General features: G+C 41.1%; 1 protein-coding gene across 4 annotated transcripts in view; it reads right to left on the bottom strand.

Moving 5' to 3' along the window:
• CTNND1 (catenin delta 1) overlaps positions 1 to 20,134 on the bottom strand; it is a 47,225-nt gene extending 27,091 nt beyond the window's left edge. For all 4 annotated transcript variants that reach the window (XR_014297075.1, XM_082659756.1, XM_082659757.1 and 1 more), the window contains exon 1: positions 19,929 to 20,134. The gene's annotated coding sequence lies outside the window, so the exon portion shown is untranslated. The remainder of the gene's footprint in view (positions 1 to 19,928) is intronic.
• Positions 20,135 to 23,149: the final 3,015 nt, after the last annotated feature.

The following is a 23,149-nucleotide window of genomic DNA, read 5'->3' as shown; positions in this document are numbered from 1 at the left end:
CTGCGGCGTGTGGGCTTCAGTAGTTGTGGCACGAGGGCTCGGTAGCTGTGGCTCACAGGCTCTAGAGCGCAGGCTCAGTAGCTGTGGCACATGGGCTTAGTTGCTCCACGGCATGTGGGATCTTCCCGGACCAGGGATCGAACCTGTGTCCCCTGCATTGGCAGGAGGACTCTTAACCACTGCGCCACCAGGGAAGCCCTGGTTTTACTCTTAACAAGCCATAGGTCCTATAGACCTACGAGTCTACAACAAGGCTCCCACATTCAAGCAATGACAACAGTAAACATTCAATCTCTTCTGTAAGAATTCTGAACCAGAAGAAGTTGAATTAAATCAAATACCCAGAAAGACCAAACAGTCTGACAATGCCAACCAGGTAAAAGAGGAAAAGAAGAAAGTCACTTGCCAATAGCACAGTCCCCACAATGACTTGTTCTACTGTAAATTGGCCATAGAAATATAATTTGAAATTTTAATTTTTAGAGGTTAAGAACATAAACTTTGGAATCACACTGACTGCGTTCAAATCCCAGCTCCATTGCTTCTTAGCTATATGACTTTGGGCAAATCTCTCTAATCCTCAGGTTTCTTTTCTGTAAAATGGGAAAAATAAAATACACAGGGTGGTTGTGATGATTAAACGAGACAATCCATGGAAAGTACTTAGAAAATGTCTTGACGCACAGAAAGCTACTGCTACCAATACAATACTATTACAAACAATTAACACAAGAGACTAGAGTTTTGGTCGTGTTGTTAGGGCTTTTGAATAAACCACACGTCTCCACATGTTCCCCTCTCCCACTTACTGTAGCTCTGTAAACTACAGGAATCCTTCACACTCTTAAAGGGAAAAAAAAAAAAAAATTAAACTCCAGGCCAGGGGTCAAAAGACCCGGAGTTCAAGTCCTGGCTCTGCCGAAAACAAACTGTGAGACCTTGGAGAAGTTATAAATAACCCCTGTAAGTTTTACTTTTTATTACTTTTCAGAGTTTAGCTTTAATGGGCTAATATATGTAAAACTACAGGCTGGGTAACTCTGAACGTGTCTGCCGCCTCCATGCACTTCAGAGAAGTATATCCAAAGAGATGAGCAGGATCAGGCATAGAGGCCTCTGCGGAAAGCAGAAAAGTTACGGGTCTTCAGATGGAGAACTCTAAACCCCGAAAAATAGTCTTTGGGTTCTTAGGAAAGAAGTGTTATCTTCTGTAGAGCCAGGTCCAAATGCAGCCCTCTTCACTTCTTCCTATTTCTTCATTATGAAATCAAAACCAATTTTGATTATCCCTTTGATTATCAGAAAGTTTTTTTGATTATCAGAAAGTTATCCCTTCCCTCTAAATGCAATGGTAAGCAAAATTCCTCTTCTACATCACCCTAGGGATTTCAAACTGCTTTTTTAAAAAGCACACTGAGCCTTCTATTAAAGAATACCAATCAATAAAATATAGCACCTGTAACACTACAGAACTGTATTACATAACATTCAAACCAAAAAAGGTAGGTCTTCCAAACACCGAAAAGGCATTCATTTGCGTTAACTGGCATTTGCCGCAAGTTCAAAGCAATTAATGCTGTTCAACCACAAACAGAGAAAATTGGCACCTTATTTTTAAATCAAAAGGAATGTGTTTTGTCAATAGTTTTTCTATGGTTTCTTATCACAGAGTGCTTATACCAAAGTCCAAAGTCTTAGTACTCCACCCACCACTTGAAGTTCCACCATCCAAAGCTTAGAACAATTCAAAGCTCAGTCAGAACAACTCTCATATTTCTCCCTGCTGGAAAAACTCACTCCCACACTAACCCCAAGTCTCTGAACGTGACTTGCAATAAGATGGAGAAAGGACTCTGCTCACTTCACAGTCTCATGTCAACTGGGCACTTCTCAGAATTACAAAACTTGACATTCCAGAAATGGCATTGTCTTAGGTGTTTAGCAGTTTCTGTGCTTCCCTGGGGATCTGCTTTATGATAGGCTCAGCTTCTCCACTTAAGAGCACTCAAAAGGCTGACTGAAGGAGTCTCAGTTTTACAAGGAAGGACTAGGTCTCACTGTGTCCAACACAAATCTGATGAATTAAGGGAGTCTCCGGCAAATCACCCTCCTCTTAGGAAGGAGTGATCATTCTATCTCATTGGAGTTTCAGAGAAAAAAGGGAAAATAAATATATGAAAGGATTTTTTTTTAAAAGAAATACTTGTTACAAGGCGGCTGAGCTAGCAATCTCTATAGGTCACTAGGACACCTTAAACATTCTAGTTACCTGTCAGGATTTAAAGTTTTTACTGTGACTTTAAAAGGAAAAAAAAAAAAAATCACCTCCACCGTCTTGACCCTAAATTCAGAAACCAGATGGAACATTCTTCTTGCTCTCTTTTCCCCTCCCAAGTATTCTGGGAACCCCCCAAACCATAAGATACTAAAATGTCTAAATGCTAGACTGGCTTTGAAGCAAAGGAAGGGTGTGGCTCTCAGCTCCTGAGGGGGCCCAGGACTGAAAGGGTATGGCAAGAAACAAAACCTGCTTCTCTCTGGAGAGTGTATGACACACACACAGGACTGGTCTAACAAGCCCTTCTGATCTCTCAGGCCAGGCCACCTCCTTCTCCTCCCCCACCACCCACGTGCCTCTCCAAGGCCTTCCACTGGGACAGATAACACTGAATTTTCTCTCAATCCTGAGCCTCTGAGACACATCAAGTTACTTACCTGTATCCCTGTTGCAACCCTGCCAAAGGCACCTCACGCAGCCTTATAAGGAGAAAGCAGAGCTTTAGGGAGAGGCCAATAAGGAAACAAAGATAAGAAGGAGGGGCAAAAAACAGAGGGAGGTGTCAGACTGGAGGAAGGGGAGAGGCCAAATGCCTTTCTCCATTCTACAAAAGAAGGGGAAAAGAGAGGAGGTCAGGTATACAATGGGAAATTAGAAAAAGTCTAGTCAAAATGGAACAGTAGTGTTTAACTCCTGTCATAAAAGAGAAATCCTAAAATTAACTAGGACACCTTACACTCTTCCCTACCCTAGGCTAGAGGGAAAAAATTCATGGAAAAAAAGCTTAACCTTAAGGTTTACTAGAGCCCACCCAACTGTCTGAGCTCACAGTCCTTTTTTAAAGTGGCAGCTTCTCACCAAACCTCCTAACTTTCTATCCCTGGCATTCCCACCATCTCTCTGCCCATCATTTGAAGATGACTTGGAAAAGCTGAAAGCATGTAACTGCATCATAGTTACAGTCCAGCTTCCTAAGAAAGCCCTGAGCCCTGAAGAGAGCAACAAGACACCCCTTCCATTAGGTTTAGAGTATGCCTCCCTTTTGAGACAAGCAAGAGAGAGAAGGTGTGAGTCTATGAAGAAATCATAGGAAATATGAAGGTCCTATTTCAGCTCAGGGCAGATAGCTGAAGGGAATGTTTCTCCCTATCTAAAAGAAGGAAATCTGACCTTACAGGGGGAGAGAAGTTGTGAATCATTAATTACTGACCTCCCCCTATAAATTATCACAGATACTCTTCCCAACAACCTCTGAGGTAATGTTGGCCCCTTTTATAGATGAGTAAACTGTGCATCAGAAGTACTGGCTTCCCTGGTGGCACAGTGGTTAAGAATCCACCTGCCAATGCAGGGGACACAGGTTCAAGCCCTGGTCCGGGAAGATCCCACATGCCGCGGAGCAACTAAGCCTGCGCGCCACAACTACTGAGCCTGCGCTCTAGAGCCCACAAGCCACAACTGCTGAGCCCGCGTGCCACAACTAATGAAGCCCCTGTGCGTAGAGCCAGTGCTCTGCAACAAGAGAAGCCACTGCAATGAGAAGCCCGCGTGCCGCAACTAGAGAAAGCCCGTGTGCAGCAACAAAGACCCAATGCAGCCAAAAATAAATAAATTAAATTTAATTAATTTTTAAAAAAAGTATTCACTATCCTGCTCAAGGTCATCATATAACTAGTAAGTGGTAGAAACGCATCTCTTCTACTCCAAGTCCATGTTCCTTCTCCTTGATAGAGTGAAATGAGTATGAACTTTCTACGCTTCCTGTGGTTAAAAGTCATTCTAACTCAAATAGAGAAGGTGACCAAAAGTAAACTTTGGGGGGAGGGGGGGAGGGGAGTGAGAAAGGATGAGGTGGAAGCACCTAGACCTTTGGGTATTGCCTTCATTCTAAAGAGCAAGACCTCACTCAATTCTGGAGAAGGCCAGAATTGAGAAATACCTTAGATTTCCCATTTTAAAAGGAAAAAGAACTCAGGAGAAAAGGTGAGAGGAGCAAAAGTAATAGTATTACTTGGTACACAATCACCTACTTTTCCACTGACTGGCCCGCTATAGAAATCTGACTACTTGTCACATTCTCTAATCACAGCTCAAGAAAGAAATCTAATCACAAACATCCGTACTCTCATTTTTAACGTGACATCTCACTAAACCAAAAGCAAAGATCAGATCAGAGGTGGGGTGGGAAACAGAAGGAACTAGAAGCAGGGAAGACTGTGCTAGCCAGCATCAGAACAGAGGGGAGGGATTGTTCTAGCGGTATGTTAGCAATCTGCCTCTAGGGCAGCTGTCCTCCTGGGTAATCAAAGGCCGGCTTGTGTGTGTGCTCAGGGACTAGCCAGCCTGGCAAGAAGCTGAGGACTCAGCCACCCAATCCACAAAGTGAGAAGAGATGCCTGTTTCACAGCTGGAATGGAGGGCAGGGAAAACACAAAACAAGAGGAAAAGGCGGCGGGAGGGGGTGGGGGGCGGCGGGCGGGGACACAGAGTGTTACAGGTGCTATTTCAGTCTAGACAGAGGAGAAAAAAAAATCCTAGGAAACTACCAACCATTCCCTAGTTAAGCGCAAACAGAGAATTGCCAGTACCTCTCAATACTAAAATAAAAAATGGGTAGGTTTCTCCAGCTCTGTATGTAGTAAGATGTCAACTGGAAGGATGAGACCTAAAATGTAGGGGCCCGGCATTGCCTGGTTCTCTCTATTCCTTTCAGACTCAACAAGGTATCTGCAATATACACAGTGAATAAACATAATACAAATAAACATCTATCTCCTTCTAAAATTCCTTTCTTAATTAAATCCTAGAGATCTGTAAATAATAGTAGCACACATAAAAGTCAGTGAGATCCCCAATACTACGAGATCGAAGCCATTTATATAACTCAAGTGCTAAAACGCAAGAGGCCACAGTCAGAATTCACACTCCCTAATCCCTCGGAGTAGCTAGATGCTCTGAGACCCATTAGACACACAAAGGCTGCTCTCTTCTCAGTAGAGCCCTGTAGCAGGGCTGCTCTCCAGGGACAAAGAGATTTCACAGGAGAACCACAAAGACATCGCCCCTCTCCATTCCCCCACTCCCAGCTTTCTCACTTCCTGTCACAGTAGCACCAGACCACAGTCTCCCAGAAACAAACAAATACAAAGTGCTGGATTCTGGGCTTCAAGCCAACTGCATTCCAGGGCATCCTGTCTACCAATCACCAGCCAGAGCTCCCACTTTGCCCTGCTCAATTCCTTATCATGTTCAGGGAAAACAACCCTCCTCCCCGACCCAAGCCAACACTACATAGGACAAAGCTCAGGCCTTTAAGAATCATCAGAAAGATACTGTGTGAAGATCTAAGGGTTCAGAGGGGCTGAGGGGATTTTCAACATTCCCGCTTAGCTAGTTTCTTCACTTTGGAGGCCGCGGATCTTAAAACTGGTGTTATACTCAGCTCAGCTACGTGTGATACATCTCATAGAAAGCTTCATCGTGGCAATCTGATAACCAACCTGAATTCAGTCAATGGAATATTCCCACCTGGAAAAACTACTTCAGGACACATCCTCTGTCAACTTCTCTCTCACCCATTTCTACTGTTTTCAAAGTCTTTCAAACTCTTTTCCCCACAAGCATAAAGCTGATTTTTTAAGAGGCCCCAAACAGAACAAACAAAGGCAGCAGACTCCACCCTACAAAGAGGCAGAATAGGTATCAGCAGATGCTAGGAGCAAAGTTATCTACTTCCCTAGGGAATGAAAGGAGGCCCACTAGGAATTGCACAGTAGTTCTTGCAGCAAAAAAAAGTCAACACAACAAACAGCTTTTCCCGCTCACTACTCCCCCTGGAGTGGATCAGGGTCTGTAGACTTGGAACCTCATCAGAAAAGAAAGCCTCCCTTCCTAGTAAGGGTCCACAGCTGACACCAAGAATGGGATAAATGATACATTTTTCTGCTATCTTAAACAAGCCCACTGGACGTCAGCTCTAAACTTCAGAAGCAAAGATGCAGATAGAAGTCAAGCTCTATTTAGCCAGACTCTTGAAATCCAAAACAACACCCTTTGCCCCCAGGGCTCAATTCTTGCATAAAGCATAGTATAAGGCTCAGCACAGAGTTCTCAAACCAGAGGGACATTCCAGGCAACTAACTAGTAATACACTATCATTTCTCATCTTTTCTCCTCCCTTTCTCCTCCACTCCTTTCCCCTTCTTGGATCTGCTAGAAGTACTCTGTGCAGAAGCCTGATTCGGATAGTACATGCTGATGCAAAAGGAGATAAGTCTAAAACAGCACAATTAGAAGGAATTAGTCCATATCTGGCTATGATATAACCAGATGAAAGGAAGTGGGGCAGGTATATACACAATAGTCAGCCATTCTAGAACGGGATAGAAAAAAGAATATTGAGCAACACTACATTTTAGAACAGAACTTAACAGCAGGTCCTAGCCACTGCAAACTCTATCACTGAAGTACACACACAAAAAAGTTAGAGATCTCTTACCTAGCACTAAATCGGACTAACTCCCTTTTTCACTCAAGAATAATTTTAAAAATTAGTTACAATTGTTGGTATTCTTATCCAATTCTCCCTTATTTATAGCCCAGGCCAAATAAATCAGTCAATTAAGTACTACTGTGTGAGATGGTTATATAAAAAGCAGATAAAAATAGTAGAGTAGAAGAGTTTTCTGAGATACTTAAAAAAAAAAAAAAAAGAGGGTTATAAAAGACACACCCCAGACAGAACTGGACACATCCGTATCAATGCTGCTACTGCTACTCCAAAAGGATGCTCCGCAGGTTCTCTGCCTCAAACTGAGTAGGTGAGACAAACTGCACGCTGACTCAGAAATATAGAAACCCACGATGGGAAGGAGGGAAGGAGACCAGTATAGCCAACTGATCGCAATTCAGCACAACTTCTTCAAAAGTCCTGGTCTACTTGTATCTCTGGCTGTTTGCAGACATTTAGAAAACCCAACCAAAGGAATAACAAATGGGTAAGGAGAAAGTCAATGGAAGGGTCCAAGACTTAAGCTGAATACTCAATGGTTGGAAAAGTATGAATTTGTTTTGCTATATAACTTCCCACGTACCCCCTTTCTCTCCAAGTCAGGCCCAAAGCTGAAAGAACTGGAGGGAGGGGAGGCAGAGAGAAGAATGTGATTGGGAAAAGGTTTTGCTGCATTCCAAGTAGCCAACATCCCACATAGCATTAAGAGTGCCCAAGAATCCAATCCCACTACTGCGAGTTGCTAGGACTCTGCTAACACACATCCAATTCCTCTACCACCCTCCCGCTAAGCACCCTGAAAAGCAGCATAATTGAGATAGCTTGATGAAGGCGCCAGCTGTTTCCACCACTCTCCCTCCCCCCAACCCCAGAGACCACAGTTCAAACTCACATCAAACACGTAATACAATTGGCCAGTAGGAAGGAGAAGCCAGAACTAAAATAGCAGGAAGAGTGCCAACTGGCCCCACTTAGAAGGAATGCTTTCTTGGCTCAATTTAAAATAAGAAACTTTTGTCATCCACTCCCCTCTGCCCAATTATGTTCTCCTTTCCACAACCTACCCCTCAGTGTCAAATGGATTGCAGTTTCTTCCCTACAACTCCTTGATCTATTTTCAAATGTCAGAGAATACAGGGGAGGTATAAGGTTGAATGTAAAATAATGTCTGGGAGATTGGAAGCCTTCCTGGACTGCAACAGCCAAACCTAGCACAGGGCTATCACATAAGGGCAAGTAGACAGGAGCCCACAGAGCACCCATCACCATGTTACAAGCAAGGAAAGAAGGGAGCAAATGCTTGTGCTACTGAACATTGATGATAGCCCTATCTCCCATGGAACGAACAGCCAGCTGAAGTAGTAATGTGATCAGCCCCTCCCCCACCCATATTCTAAGTTGACCAGCATTAGCCAAGGAGGAAGGGAAGGAAGCCAGCACTTCCTTTTCAGACAGGAAGTAACATTGGCCCTTCCTGTCGAGTTTTAAACAAATTGTCCAGCTGAGTTTCAATGTTAACATCCTCTCCTGAATTTGTTCCACAATTTCAAAATGGAGAGGGGAAATGGAGATATGGTCTAAAAGTTTCCCTTCCCCCTAAGAGGCAAGTCCTCAATTCCATACTAAGTGCTGGCAGAATCCCCAAATCAGGCAGTGACATCTGTAATTCCAAAATAATACGGGATACAGAGGTAGAAAACTTCAAATTAGCCACCTTCTTACCGTGTCTACTACCATGAACTATTCTTCTCTACTTCTTATACTAAGTAAATAACCACCCATCTGAGAAATCATATAGATATGTAGCTTAACTCAAATGTTCAGATCTTGTGGTCCTCAAGCCTAAGTGATCAGAATCACCTGGGAAGCTTTTTAAAAAATACAATCTCCCAAATCTACCTCCCCAACCCTCATACCTCAATTTCTGGAGGGAATGCCTCAGAATTCATGTTTGCAAAAAGCCCTCAAAGTGATTCTGAGAGTCAGCTACTGGGAACCACCGTACTGGCCTATCCCTGACAACCTTCTGACCACCACATTCCTCTCCCAAAAAAGCATTAGTTATAAAATACATTATTTGGACCTGCTTTACTATTCAGCAGACAGCTCATTGTTCAGTCTGGATTTGAAAGCATGGATTTAAATATATAAATGGCCAGAATGACACAATCCTAAATGCTATATTCTAGACTCAGAACCTAAAAGGAAGAACTGTCTCACTTTGGAATCCTGAGTTGCTACAGTGGTGGACATCCCTATTTACACTGCAGATTGGACAACCCAACTATTTTTTTTTAATTTAACATACAGAGCTAGAATTTTTATTTAATAATATGAAAATCCAACCAAATCTTATTAAATATTTTTATAAAAATGAAACCATACACAATTCTAGGATTCAATGTTCATCTAGTTGCCAATATAATAATTTCATACTGCATGCATGTTGTCACATATGTACATATTCAAGAGTAATACGAGTTATTAATAATCTAAAATGTGCCACCATGTAACCTGCAACTGTTGTGAAGACAATGTACCAATTTGTAAACCCAGTTATTTTTTAAATGACTCAGTTTAACTTTCCTCCAAGGAACAAAGAGCTGTGCCACATTTTCAAAGACTGTTCCACATTCCATCCCCAAAGAAGTCCGAAGTCCTAAATCTAGCATTCAAGACCCTAGATAATTTTAGCCCAGTTGACAATAGAAGTAACCAGAAACTCTGGATTCAAGTGTTACCTCTGACACTTATCCAAGTCACTAACTTCTGGTTTGAGTAAGGGCAAGTGAGTAGCAAGATGTTTTTAGAAGAGGCATAAAGAGAAATATTTCCACAAAGAAGCATGTCACTGAAGACTTAGGAAAGAAGAATGGCATGGCAAGACATACTTTCAAGACAACTACAAACATCTATAAATGCTGAAGTAATATACATCAAGCAGTTATTTAAAGCAACTTCAAAATTGGGGGAACCTGATTGCCTAGAGTACTTCCTGCAAGATGATATACAGTTACCTGACCAAAGAGGAAGCAGATGGAAGGGGGAAAAATGTTTCCTGATTGAGGTCATGGCCCAAGGATGATATTATGTAACAGAATGACAACTAGATAGTTATAATTAAAAAGAAGAATAGAGGGTAACCAGGTCAAGTTCTAGGGCTAAACTCCTAACAGAGAGAGACAGAGAAATTCTTTCACTGAAGGACAGGCTAGCTAAACCAGAAATCTTAAGAGGGAAAGTAAGAATGGGTGATTCAAGACACAGCTACTCTGGTAATCAAATATCCTTTTACTTTCCATTACGGGGTTGCCACAGAACATCAATCACTAAACAGTTGGTGCTTCTTCTTCAATCCCACCAAAGCCAACCAGGCCAAGTGGTTCAGCAACACGCTTTAACAACCATTACTGCTTAAACACACATATAGAAAGGGAAAAGAGACATACGGTTAGTTATCAGGACTGATCACGTCCCCTGATGTGCCAGACAGAAATGTGGATACGGTGACCTATAAAATGGTACCTGAAGCCATTTAATTCCAATGATTAGGGCTGCGGGGAAGCAGGAGCTTTTTGGTCTAATGAGCAAAACGAAAAGCAGCAGATAAGCGGGGTAGGCATAATATTTGGTCATAAACCAAATCAACAAATGTACTCAAAAGGAAACTCAATGTACTCAAAAAGAAGGCTGTCACTTCTACTATTCATAGAAATTTGAACCTGTAGATAAGAAGGTAGAGAAATAGATTTCTCTAGGGAAGAAAATTTTGATCTCCCATCCCAAACACATACAAGCTTATTCTAAGTAGTTGCCTTACTTTTATCATTCTCCAAGACAAGGGTCATCAACCTATGCAAATTCTGCTACTTTGCAAATTATGTGCTGACTATACTCACATGCAACTTCTACAATGGGACGAAGATGGAGGCTGGGCCAGGTGTTCCTTCAACTCCTTACAAAGCCTACACAAAAAATCGTTAACAGCTGTTGTCTCTGGGGTCTGAAGCGAGGAGACTTTTCTTGGTACCGTATAGTGCAGGAGGAGGTCCTACACTGTGTCCCCCCTTCTCTCCAACACACACCCATTGGACCTCTCTGAACACATATACTGCCCCCATCTCTCTTGCTTGCTGGTAACAAACCAGCCTCAGGGCCTCTGCACTCTGTACCCATATCTATAGGACTTCAATCTCTAATTTCTTAAGTCTCTTTCAAACATACCTTGTAAGTGAGGCCCTCCCTGACCACTCTGTATTAAACAATCTCACTCCCACCCCTGCACTTCTTATTCACCACCCTACATATTCTGCTTTATTTTTTTCTCAATAGTGTTATCACACTCTGACTTACTATATATTTACTTGCTTACTTAATATCTATCTCTTCCAACTAGAATGTAAGCTCTGTGAGGTCTATTTGGTGCATAGCAGGCTCTCAAATTTCTTTTGAATGAATGAATGAAGATGTTTTACTTTTTTAATGAAAACAAAAAGTTAAAGTTTAGAAAAATAAATCAGTATTACTTCATTTTTCTTTCTACACATTTTTTCTAACTGTGACCTTAGGCCCATCAATTGGGGTCTCCAGTAGCCTTACCTGCAGATTTGGCTGACCTTCAGCGGGGTAGACATTCAAATGGCCAATTCTGCCCTGGTTTACAAAGTAGTCAACAGAGAAGAGAAGAACAGAGAGGTTACAGTACTTCCCCCATTCCAACAAAGAAACAATGGAAAGAAATCAGATTGGCACCAATTTCTCCTTTAAAATAGACCACTCTATTTTTAAAAGTGTACTGAATATACACCAGCTACTTTATTTCAATGAGATTTACTTCACTTGCAATGAAATGGGAACTGTAGGTGCCTTGATAAAAGTACCGAGAAGTTGACTTAATTTCTACAACAATGCCTTATAACCTCAACCACCAGAATATATTTTGGTTTTTCAAATGTAAGCTCCCTAAAACAAAAACCTTTTCACTCCACAAAGAGACCTCTCAATATGAGACCACATTCCAATACAGAACATGGGAAGCACACACAAAATTGACAATGTACTTTGGGAAAACTAAGTATCTTTTGCTCTACTGTCAACTGAACCAAAATGAGTAATTAATGAGTAAATGTGGATGAGATTTGAAAATCGAAAAAATAAAACCTAATCTTAATTACTAGAAGAAATCAATCTTCTTGAATCATAACATTTAATCCTAATCTAGACCTAATTGAAATAAACCAAAAGCAGTATCCTAATACTTGTACCTTCACCACATGAGTACAATTTATTCTATTTTAAGAACTAGAAATTTCTTCCAGGACTTCCCTGGTGGCACAGTGGTTAAGAATCCGCCTGCCAATGCAGGAGACACGGGTTTGAGCCCTGGTCCGGGAAGATCCCAAATGCCGTGGAGCAACTAAGCCCATGCACCACAACTACTGAGCCTGCGCTCTAGAGCCCACTCGCCACAACTACTGAGCCCATATGCCACAACTACTGAGCCCATGTGCCACAACTACTGAAGCCCGCACGCCTAGAGCCGGTGCTCTGCAACAACAGAAGCCACCGCAATGAGAAGCCCGTGCACCGCAACGAAGAGTAGCCCCCGCTCGCCACAACTAGAGAAAGTCTGCGCTCAGCGACAAAGACCCAACGCAGCCAAAAATAAATGAATGAATAAATAAATTAAGAAAAAGAAAGAAATTTCTTCCACATTATGTGTCAGTGAGGCAAAGTGATGCCCATGAAGACCACCAATCTAAGGGGAAAAAAGACGGGAGGCAAAAAGACAAAGGGAGACACCAAATAAAAAGGGGAAAGCAAATGAAAAGAAGAAAATGTAGGAGAATCAGTAGAGGGAAATGGGGGTTTAAAAAAAATATGGAGAGCTGGGTGAAGGAGTTATGACAGGAAGCTACGGAGTGTCAATAGAAATTAAGTTTAAATACTATTCAGAACACTAGTTTCATGGGTTATTTAGTATGAGGGAAGGAAAAAAAGAAGGAAAATCTTAGGCTGGAAGAAACCAAAAGTTTCCAGGCAAGGCTGCATCTAACACATATGTATTTCCCACAGGCCACAGTTTAGCTTTTCCACATAGAAGAGCAGACTTTTTTCTTAGAGGCACACTTCTCATAGGAAGCACTGATGAACTCAAAATTTCTACAAGTCTCAGTTTAAATAAAGGTTGAAAATAGAAAATGATGTTTCCTGAACATAAAAAAGGGAGGTTTATTTCAAGAAAGACATAGTAAAAAAAACTGCCTTCATTGCTATGTAACTGTTTCCTGTACATTCAAAACTAACGTTATCCTAAAAAATCCTGGTTGGACAAGTGAGACGGCAAGGAAAAGAATCTGGTTCAAAGTCAAGAATAATAAACCCAAAGAGAGCTTTTTCAACCCACTCTCTGCCAAGATTAAAGGAAGTTTATCCTTGGGTGCTAGAGTTCTGTCTCTTGTAGACACAAAAAGGTGGGAGAAACTTGTATTGCTGTTTTTTCCCCTAAAGTATCCAAGACTCCTAAGAAATTACTGCAAGAGATTCAAGCTTTGCCACCAGCTTCTCCTCCCTCACTCACACCTTACTTTACTTTATTAAGGGTTATCCATTCCCCTAGCACCCATATTTTGGACAACCCTGCCCATGTAACTCCCCAAACCTGCCTATTGCTAAAGGCACTTTTTTCCCCATTAAAGAAAAAAAGTTAGCCTATCCATCCAGGATGCCCATTTATTCTGTAATATAAGCATCTATATCCACCATAGAGTCTCAGGTTTTAAGACACCTTAGAGGGAACTTAGTCCAACAGACAAATGATGTTTGTTTGAGTTCACTTAAAGTATCCATTCTAATAGCAAACACAAGGTGTTCCCATGAGCTGGGCAACATCCTATGAATTTTGCACGTATTAAGTCACTTCATCATCACAACAATCCTGTGAGATGGTTAATATTATTGTCCTTATTTTACAAACAAGGAGGTCAAGGCATAGAGCAATTAAACAATTTTCCCAAGGTTACTTGGCTAGTTAAGTGGTAGAAGATTTGAACCCATGCAGTCTGGCTCTGGCATCCATGCTCTTAACCATGCAAAGCTGCCTTGCCTCTCTACATTTATGGAACACTGAGATTGGAAATTCCCTGTTTAGTCAGCATATTGATCAAAAAATACAGAATAATTAAGCATTTGTGGCAAAATTTTAACAATTGGTGTCAAGGTGAATGAAAGGTATATAGGAGTTATTGTGCTACTCTTCCAACTTTTCTGTAAGCTTGAAATGTTTTCAAAATAAAAAGTTAAAGTTTCTTTTATCATCACACAATGGCACAAGTTTTGTGAAAGTGATGCCCAAATTATCTGTTAGCCATCAAAGAAGGCTTTAAGAAAACTCTGGATCCTTAGAATTCCCACTACATGCCTGATTTAAATTGCCCACCCCGGGACTTCCCTGGTGGTGCAGTGGTTAAGAATCCGCCTGCCAGTGCAGAGGACACGGGTTCGAGCCCTCGTCTGGGAAGATTCCACATGTCACGCAGCAACTAAGCCCACGCGTCACAACTACTGAGCTTGTGCTCTAGAGCCCGCAAACGACAACTACTGAGCCCACGTGCCACAACTACTGAAGCCTGCGCGCCTAGAGCCCATGCTCCGTAACAAGAGAAGCCACGGCAATGAGAAGCCCACGCACTGCAATAAAGAGTAGACCCCGCTCGCCTCAACTAGAGAAAGCCTGCGCACAGCAACGAAGACCCGGCGCAGCCAAAAATAAATAAATAAATTTTAAAAAAATAAAATAAATTGCCCACACCACTCCAGAAAGGCTTAAGAACTCACTGGAGAGGAAATGGCCTTAAAAATGGGGAACACTGTCCCTGAACCAGAATAGTAAATGTGGGCCCCGTTCTCAATACTCAATATTTAATAATCAATAACACGCAATTCCAAGTAGACTTAGTGGGAAAAAATTACTTCTAAAAATACATTATACAATATAACTAACTACAAATCAATCCATACCCTTATATCCCACTTGAACAGTTTTTCTTCCCCGCCTTCACAATCTCCCTGCCAGGCTATATCAATGCCCTCTATTGCAAACCTTGGAGGCAGCTGCATTTAGGCAGAGCAATCCCTATTTCAGCTTCTCAAAGCATTTAACCCCTTTTGCAAGGGAAGAGAACATGAAATCACATACTGATAACCTATGGCTTGTTCCTTTAGGCAAATTTCTTGTTACTATTATTCCAAATTTCCCATGAAAATTAATTTGGGTTCTTAAACTCATAGACTTCCCACTTTGTGAACAAAATCTCCTGAAGTTTCACAGTGAAAGCAGTGAAAAAAGTACAATGATATCCAAACATACTTTCTTTGAAGCACTAATGTTCAAAACTATGTTCCCGGGCTTCCCTGGTGGCGCAGTGGTTGAGAGTCCGCCTGCCGATGCAGGGGACATGGGTTTGTGTCCCAGTCCGGGAAGATCCCACATGCCGTGGAGCGGCTGGGCCCGTGAGCCGTGGCCGCTGGGCCTGCGCGTCCAGAGCCTGTGCTCTGCAACGGGAGAGGCCACAACAGTGAGAGGCCCGCGTACCGAGGAAAAAAAAAAAAAAAACACTATGTTCCCAAGCTTTTTGTTTTTATTAACAAGTATAAAAACCATTCACTTCCAACATGGCTGAAAGCAATAGTTCCCTGCTGCTGCCCTAATATGTTCTGGGTAATGAGTTCCTCTCCCCAAGAAAATGGCTGCATTTAAGGTTTCAGTGGTTGAAGTTAACAGCTGCCTATAGTATGAAATGAACTGACTAGGACCCTTACTTTTTTCTTTTTTTTTAAATTTATTTATTGATCTATTTTTGGCTGCGTTAGGTCTTCGTTGCTGCACACGGGCTTTCTCTAGTTGCGGTGAGCAGGGGCTACTCTGTTGGGGTGCTTGGGCTTCTCACTGTGGTGGCTTCTCTTGTTGTGGAGCACAGGCTCTAAGCGCATGGGCTTCAGTAGTTGTGACACACAGGCTCAGTAGTCGTGATCTGCGGGCTCTAGAGCACAGGCTCAGTAGTTGTGGCACACGGGCTTAGTTGCTCCGTGGCGTGTGGGATCTTCCCGGACGAGGGCTCGAACCCATGTCCCCTGCACAGGCAGGCGGATTCTTAACCACTGCGCCACCAGGGAAGTCCCGGACCCCTACTTTTTACACTATTATTTGTACCGTCTGCCCAGAAAGAAAACAGGATTAAAGAGAAATTAAAATTTTAAATCTTCAATTATTTCCAGAAACTTTATTTAAAAATGGAAGGTGGGGCTTCCCTGGTGGCACAGTGGTTGAGAGTCCACCTGCCGATGCAGGGGACACAGGTTCGTGCCCCGGTCCGGGAAGATCCCACATGCAGCGGAGCGGCTGGGCCCGTGAGCCATGGCCACTGAGCCTGCGTGTCCGGAGCCTGTGCACCGCAACGGGAGAGGCCACAACAGTGAGAGGCCCGCGTACCGCAGAAACAAAAAAAAGGAAGGTGGGAGATGTGTAAAAGGTTGAAACTACAGACTAAAGTTTCAAAATTACATTGCAATTTTATTAATCTTTGTTGAATTGCTTCCTATTTCAACTTCCTTTCAGCCTTCCCCACAAAAGTCCCTCACTGATTCCCATAGTGCCTATTTAACCAAAGCTTACTAAGCACCTCAATATATCCCAGACACTAAGATAGGTGCTAAGAGGATACAGAGGTAAAACAGTACCTACACTCAAGCAGGTCAGTACAGAGGGAAAGACAAAAATAAAAGATAATTTAATAGAGACACAGATGTAGAGAACAAATGTATGGACGCCAAAGGAGGAAAGTGGGGGGAGGGGGGAGGGATGAACTGGGAGATTGAGATTGACAATATATATACTAATATGTATTAAAATAGATAACTACTAAGAACCTGCTGTATAAAAAATAAATTAAATAAAATTCAAAAAATAAATAAATAGACAATTTTAATACAGTGTGATAAACATTATTTGAACTACCTGCTACAAACCTCTCCCTGCAAGTTGGCAATATCATTCCAAACCACATGCCAGAAAATTCTCTGGAAGAAGAAATTTCACTGACAATCAAATGAAGTTTGAGACATTTCTAGTAAGTTTAAGAAATTCGAGGAGGGCAATGGTGTGCATATGGAAAGACTCCTGTTCTAAAGATTGAAATAATAGCCATTCTAACATAGCTCGCTCCCCACCTCCCCACAGGCTTTATGGGAAATGGATTTTTTTTTACGTACATTACTCTAACACGGAGGGGGTTGGAAATCTAAATGAGCACTGACCTTCAGCAAGATGAGCCTCTAGCAAGGGCTCATTTTAGTTCTGGCTCTTGTTTCTATTCTCTGTGGAGAATGGCAGTGTTTTAGTGGTTAAGTCCACTAACTTTGTAGTTAGTCAGACCAGGGTGTAATCCTGGCCTTGGTCACTTACAAGCACTGAAATTTTCAGCAAACCTCAGCTTCTCTGAGGCTCAAATTCCTTAAAGAACAAAAAATAAACCAAGAAACAAACAAACAAAAAGTTGTTGTAGGAAATTAAGTAAATACAATAGTTTATGCAAAATGCTTAGCACTCAGTAAAAAAACAAGGAGGGGGGTGGGGGAGGGAGGGTGGGCAGTTATTAACAAGGGACCACCAGGTACCAAAATAGAAAGCAATAAATTATTACAGAGCTAATCATTTTGCTATTCCAATTGAATAGTGATCTATGCTTAATTTATTTGCATCCATCCTCTCTCACTCATCCCTAGAGAGCAACTACCTCATAAACCCAATTCAAGGCTGAATTGCAATTACTTGGAGCTTTTTTTTTATTTTTAAGATTTCCAATAGTCCCCATTTTTATCCTAGCTGAAAGAACATGTTCTAACCCCTCTAACTCTCCATAACTGGAACCCTAAGAAAGGCACTAGGGCTCTAAGCACCCAAAGGAGGCCCCCACCTGGAACATACCATACCTTAGTCATATAACAAAGAAACCAACAGCATATAGGAGTCAGACAAGGAAAGAAAAATCTGCACAACTCTCACTTACTTGTCTTTTTTTACCCCAAAACCAAAATGGGGAGCAAAACAAAAAATAAAAGATTTACTTATTCACACCCCTTATTATATTTCCGGGAAGAACTAGTAGAGGTGAGGTAAAAGACAAATCTTCCATCTTATCAACCAAAAGGCTCTAATAGTACACACCAGTCAAAACAATGCCTCAGTTCGTGAAACAGTCCTGGACGCTAGTTAACTAGGATGTTCACTGCAGCTACACAAAGCCCAGCATTTAAAGCTGGACCCAAACCACCACCACTCAGTCATCCAGAATCTATTTTCAAACTGCCTTTGTACTCCTTCTTCAGATTCCCTCATCCCTCCCCCTAAAGGCTGAGTGGGAAACTGACACTCCGGTAGCAACATGACCAATTCTCCAAAGATCCACCAAGAAACCCCTAGGCTGGGGTCAAGGCAGAAAGAGCATTTGAAAATCTGGAAATGAAACAAGAACTACAGCCCAACAAACTGTACACACTGTCCTTTTTCTTTCTTTTTAACTGCACTTGCTATAATTAGGAGATCCAGACATTAAAATCTTACTGTAGCCCTTGCATAAATTATATTAAAAGAAGGAACAAAGTTCCATTTCCTCTGAAGCCACAACCTCACAAGAATGAAATCAGCTTTCAAGAAATACTCATGTCTGGAAAAGAAATTCAAGGAAGTGCTCTAGTCTGAAAAGAATTAAGGGGTGGGGGGTACAAAATCAGAGGATTATTATAGATACATACCAGTTTAAAGCTAATGAGCAGCTTACATATTAAGGCCCACCTTGTTACAATTAGGCAGTATCTATTGCAGTTTTAATTTTCAAATGATTCGCATTTTCAAAGGGAGAAGGAAGAGAACATCCAGTTTTCAGCCACTGATGAGTTGGTTATATGGTTATCTGGCATCAGTATTTTTACAAGAATGTGTTTGCAAAACAAAAACAAATCTTAAAATTAAATATAAGATATGAAAGCAGTCATGGGCCTTCAGATCTTAAAAACTTCTGATTTCACGGCAAATTAACCAAATAAAAAACTCACCTCCAAAAAACAACTTTCAGTTTGGTTTAAAAATAAGAATTCCCCTTGTGCTTTCTCAACTGCATCCTAAACACTAAAGTTTGTGTAAGTGTTTTACTCTTAGCCTAACCTTATTTTAATCCAAGGCCCTTTCAGAGAGCACAAAGCTGAAAATATTTTCACATGTGCCACTTTACTCAGGTGAACTAACAAGCATGATTAGAATTTCCTTACTCCTTTAAGCACATAAACCAAACGTTATCGTATATGCAGACTGAACATACAATACCTCCACAAATCTTTGCTAGCAAAGGTAGTTTTAGAAGTAAGGGGATGGCAATTCAGTTACCATGGATCCATTTATTTTCTTTTATAAGGCAAAGCAGGGAGGCTAAGTCTAGAAGGAGAATGAGGCTCCTACCCACCACACCTGGAAAAGTAAAAGAAGGATCCACCCAGGAACAGCAGGGCTGAAACCGATCTGGGCCGTTCAAACTCTCTATGGGAAAAAAATATCACCATTTAAGCTGCAAAGCTCCCTGCAACTTTCCACTTCCACAAATCTAATGATAAAAGGGAGAAAAAAAAGTTTTGAAACGTATGAAGAACCATCTGTATAACTAGCTTCCGACCCGGACAAATTCCTTTCCCAACCCACACGCAACATGCCAAAAAAACCAACTTTTGGTTTGGGCTCTGAAAACAGAAGTTTGTTAGCCTAACCTAGAAAAAAAATACATAAAATCAAAGAACACACCATAATGTAAATTTATGGAATTGCTCTCACCCCCCTGAATCTATTCATCTCCCTACATTAGAGAGACCAGAAGTTTGTTTCTGGGTCTTGAATATTTTACTTTGCTTTAAATATGATAAAAATACCAAAATTCCCCAAAATAAGTAGAAAGAAAAATTAACTGCTTAAAAGTTACCCGTCAGCATAACAGACCCTCTCGTTTTTAAATTCCCTCGGTTACCATAAGACAAAAATTCAACTTGGCTTATCCTCCTTTACCCGTCTATACACATATTTTTTAAAAAGGCACACACCTCAAATGTGGACTTCTAAAAACCAGTCCTTTAAGAAAGAAAACCAAGGCTTCGTCAATGTTCTGAGAAAGACAAATCCAGCAAGGTTGTTGATTTTTCGCCACCTCTTCCTCCTTTCAGGATCTTTCCTGCTCTTCTTTCTCTCTCTCCGTCTTTTTTTTTCTCTCAGATCCAACACCTAAAATGGAAGTTGCACCCAGCCAGAGGCTAGGGAGCCTGGGTGGTGACAAACTGATCTGGCAGCCCTACCCCCTCGCTTTCCTAAGTGATGTCAGCCCCTGAGAACTTCCAATAGGAGCCGGGCATAAATCAGGGAGCTGATTTTATCCAATAGGAAACTTTATTATAGGAAATTAAAAAAAAAGGGGGGGAGAGCAAGAGGAGGAGAAAAAGACAGGGGGAAGTTTTATATATATATTTATATTTAAAGTGGAGACCTATATGATCTCTGAGGAATTATGCAGAGCTGGGAGGGGTCGGGGGAAGGGGGCTGAAGGAATAAGGGGTTTTCAGAATGGCATGCCTAAGAACCTCGGCTCTCTTTGATGGTAGGGTTCTTGCTCCCTCCTTCCTTTCCGGGTGGGGAAGCAAAAAAGAGCTGATTTTATTTGCCTGCTGCTATTTGGTTTGTTGCTTTCTACCCCAAAGCATTTCCCCAAAGGAAGACAGGAAGGGAAGGAGCGTGAAATGCTAGAAACAGGACTACAGTGTGTTGATTGGGACGGTAGGGGATATCTGAGGTAAACTCTCAATTTTATTGTTTTGGTTTAAATGCATTAGAGTTAATTAGAAAACCTAATGCTTGGACTTGTTAACAATGTTCAGTGTCTATACTTTCAACCAGAAGGAAGCTGAATCCACTAGGCTGTTGAGGAAAATCACTGTCTTCCCATTTGTCCCCAAATCAAAATAATGTGGGTTTGAGGGGGAGAGTAAATGATATCCAATAAACAATATATTTGGAGGAGACGAGAGCATGTGTAAGGAAAAGAAAATCTCATACCTAGAAAATTCAATTTATTTGTTAACTTTGAGCTTAAGACTGTCTAGTTCATACATTCTGTTTATGCTTGACCTAAATAAAGGATTATAGCAAGTATTCTTTTTCTGAATTAAGAGTTATCTTTAATATGTTCTTAGACTATTAGGCCATGAAGGACAGAGATTGAAATTTTTTTTTTTTACATGCTTGACAAAGACTAGTATTTTATGGTCATTCGGGGATTAGCTATGTGAAAATCATACTGATAAATTGAAATTTTTCTTTCTTACTGAAAAATCTGTCCTGTAAACTGCTACCAAATGAATCTTCATAACAGTTTCATAATCTAAAATAGTTAAGAGCATAGGTTCTGCAGTCAGACTGACTGGCTTCAAACCTTCTCTTCTGTAAGTATACTTAATCAAGTCAATGTACTACATATTTTGTGACCTTGTAAAAGTTAGATAATCTCTCTGTGACTCAGTTTCTTAACTATAAAATGGAGATAATAGCTATATCTCTTTCACAGTACTGTTGTGAGAATTAAAATACACATAAGGTTCTTAAAATAATGCATGGCATACAGTACAAACTCAATAAGAATGAGTTATTATTACCAATATCTACCCTACCAAAAAACTTTCAGTGATTCACCACTGCCCAATAATAGCAACGAAAAAATGAAGCATCTATCACGTGAGGGCACTTTGCACTCACTGTCCCTAACTTCTCAAACACCACCATGGAGATAGTATTACCACTGTTTAGAGACGAGAAAATCAAGGCTCAGCAAGGTTAAGAAACTAACCTGAGCTCATCTGGCTAAGGAGTGAGCCCCTCATCAGTCTGACTCCAAGGCCCATGCTCTTTCCATTACCTTACACTGTGGTCGGGATAAAGGCCAGGTTCCTCGTCTGTTTTCAAGATACCATATCTATTCATCCAATACATTAAAGTAACACTTATTAACCATAATCTGACCTTTCCTTATCTTTCTAAACTGGAATTCCGCTCCTTCTCAGGATGAAAGTGCCCTTCTAATCAGGTTTATCTGATCGTTATCCACCCCCTCATATTTGGTCTATTGTCTCATATACCCTCATATTTGGTCTAATGTGGCCAAAAAGGACTTCTCTCAGAAGTGCTGGAAGACGTTACAGACATCACAGCACTTGTCTGATGGGGTTTAAACAAACTGTAATAGAATAGGAAATGAATACATTTGACAGAGAAACAAACAGCCTTTAACTCTCATTGTCTAAGAATCTTTTCCAGTTACCTTATCACATCTTCTACCTCTACTTTCCATCTATTCCTAGTCCTACATAGCAAGTTTAAAAGCCAAAGATGAAAAAAAAAAAGCCAAAGATGATTGTCAAAGGAAAACAATCAACATATATGTTGTTGATTCACTGGTTCCTAGATCAGAGCCATTATCTAGAATATGCTATGATTTTCTAGAGATGGATTAGGCTTGTTTCCTTCACACCACCACTAACTTTCAAGTATTTTGCCTTCCTTTTTTCGTGTGTATGTATGTGTGTGTGTGTGTGTTCCTGTCTCCCTCACCAGAAGATAAGCTCCATGAAGGCATAAAAAATGTCTTTCTAGTTTATGGTGTATCCCCAGAGCTCAGCCTTGTATCTCATATTTAGCAACAGATGAATAAATGAATGAAGTCTGTTAGCTTACTAGTTATATAATCCTGGACAAGCCATTTAACATTAATGAATTTGTAGATAACATTCAAAATAAAATTATATACAGGTCAAAAAAGTTAACTCAGTGGTGGAAAAGTTGTTAAGTTTTAAATTTATCTCAAACAGCCATCTCCAAATAAAGAATCACAAGGATTAATACTCACTGAGAGAAACACTGTTTATACTCAGTGAACAGAAAAAAGACTAGTTCCTTCTGGGTTATTCTGAGCACCATCCCACTCTTCCAGACGTCAAGGATAATGAAATAGACAAGTTTCCTGCTCTCAAGTTTACATTCTAGTTGGGGTGGTGTGGGGGGTGGGTTGCAGAAGATTAACAGATAAGATGTCAGATGGAACATTATGCAGAGATCAAAACAGACTGATGAGAATGACTTGGGGCTTGTTCTAGACTGGATGTCAGGGACAGTCCCTCTGGACAGGTGACATTTAAGTTGAAATATGAATGGTAAGAAGCAGCCAACCATGAGAAAATATAAGCAATGGCAACTACTAATGCCAAAGCCCTAAAGTGTGGGG

The sequence above is a fragment of the Grampus griseus genome (assembly GCF_964374135.1).
Source record: "Grampus griseus genome assembly, chromosome: 8".
NCBI lineage: Eukaryota > Metazoa > Chordata > Mammalia > Artiodactyla > Delphinidae > Grampus > Grampus griseus.
The sequence above is the reverse complement of the archived record's forward strand: the minus strand, read 5'-3'. Positions and strand labels throughout refer to the sequence as shown.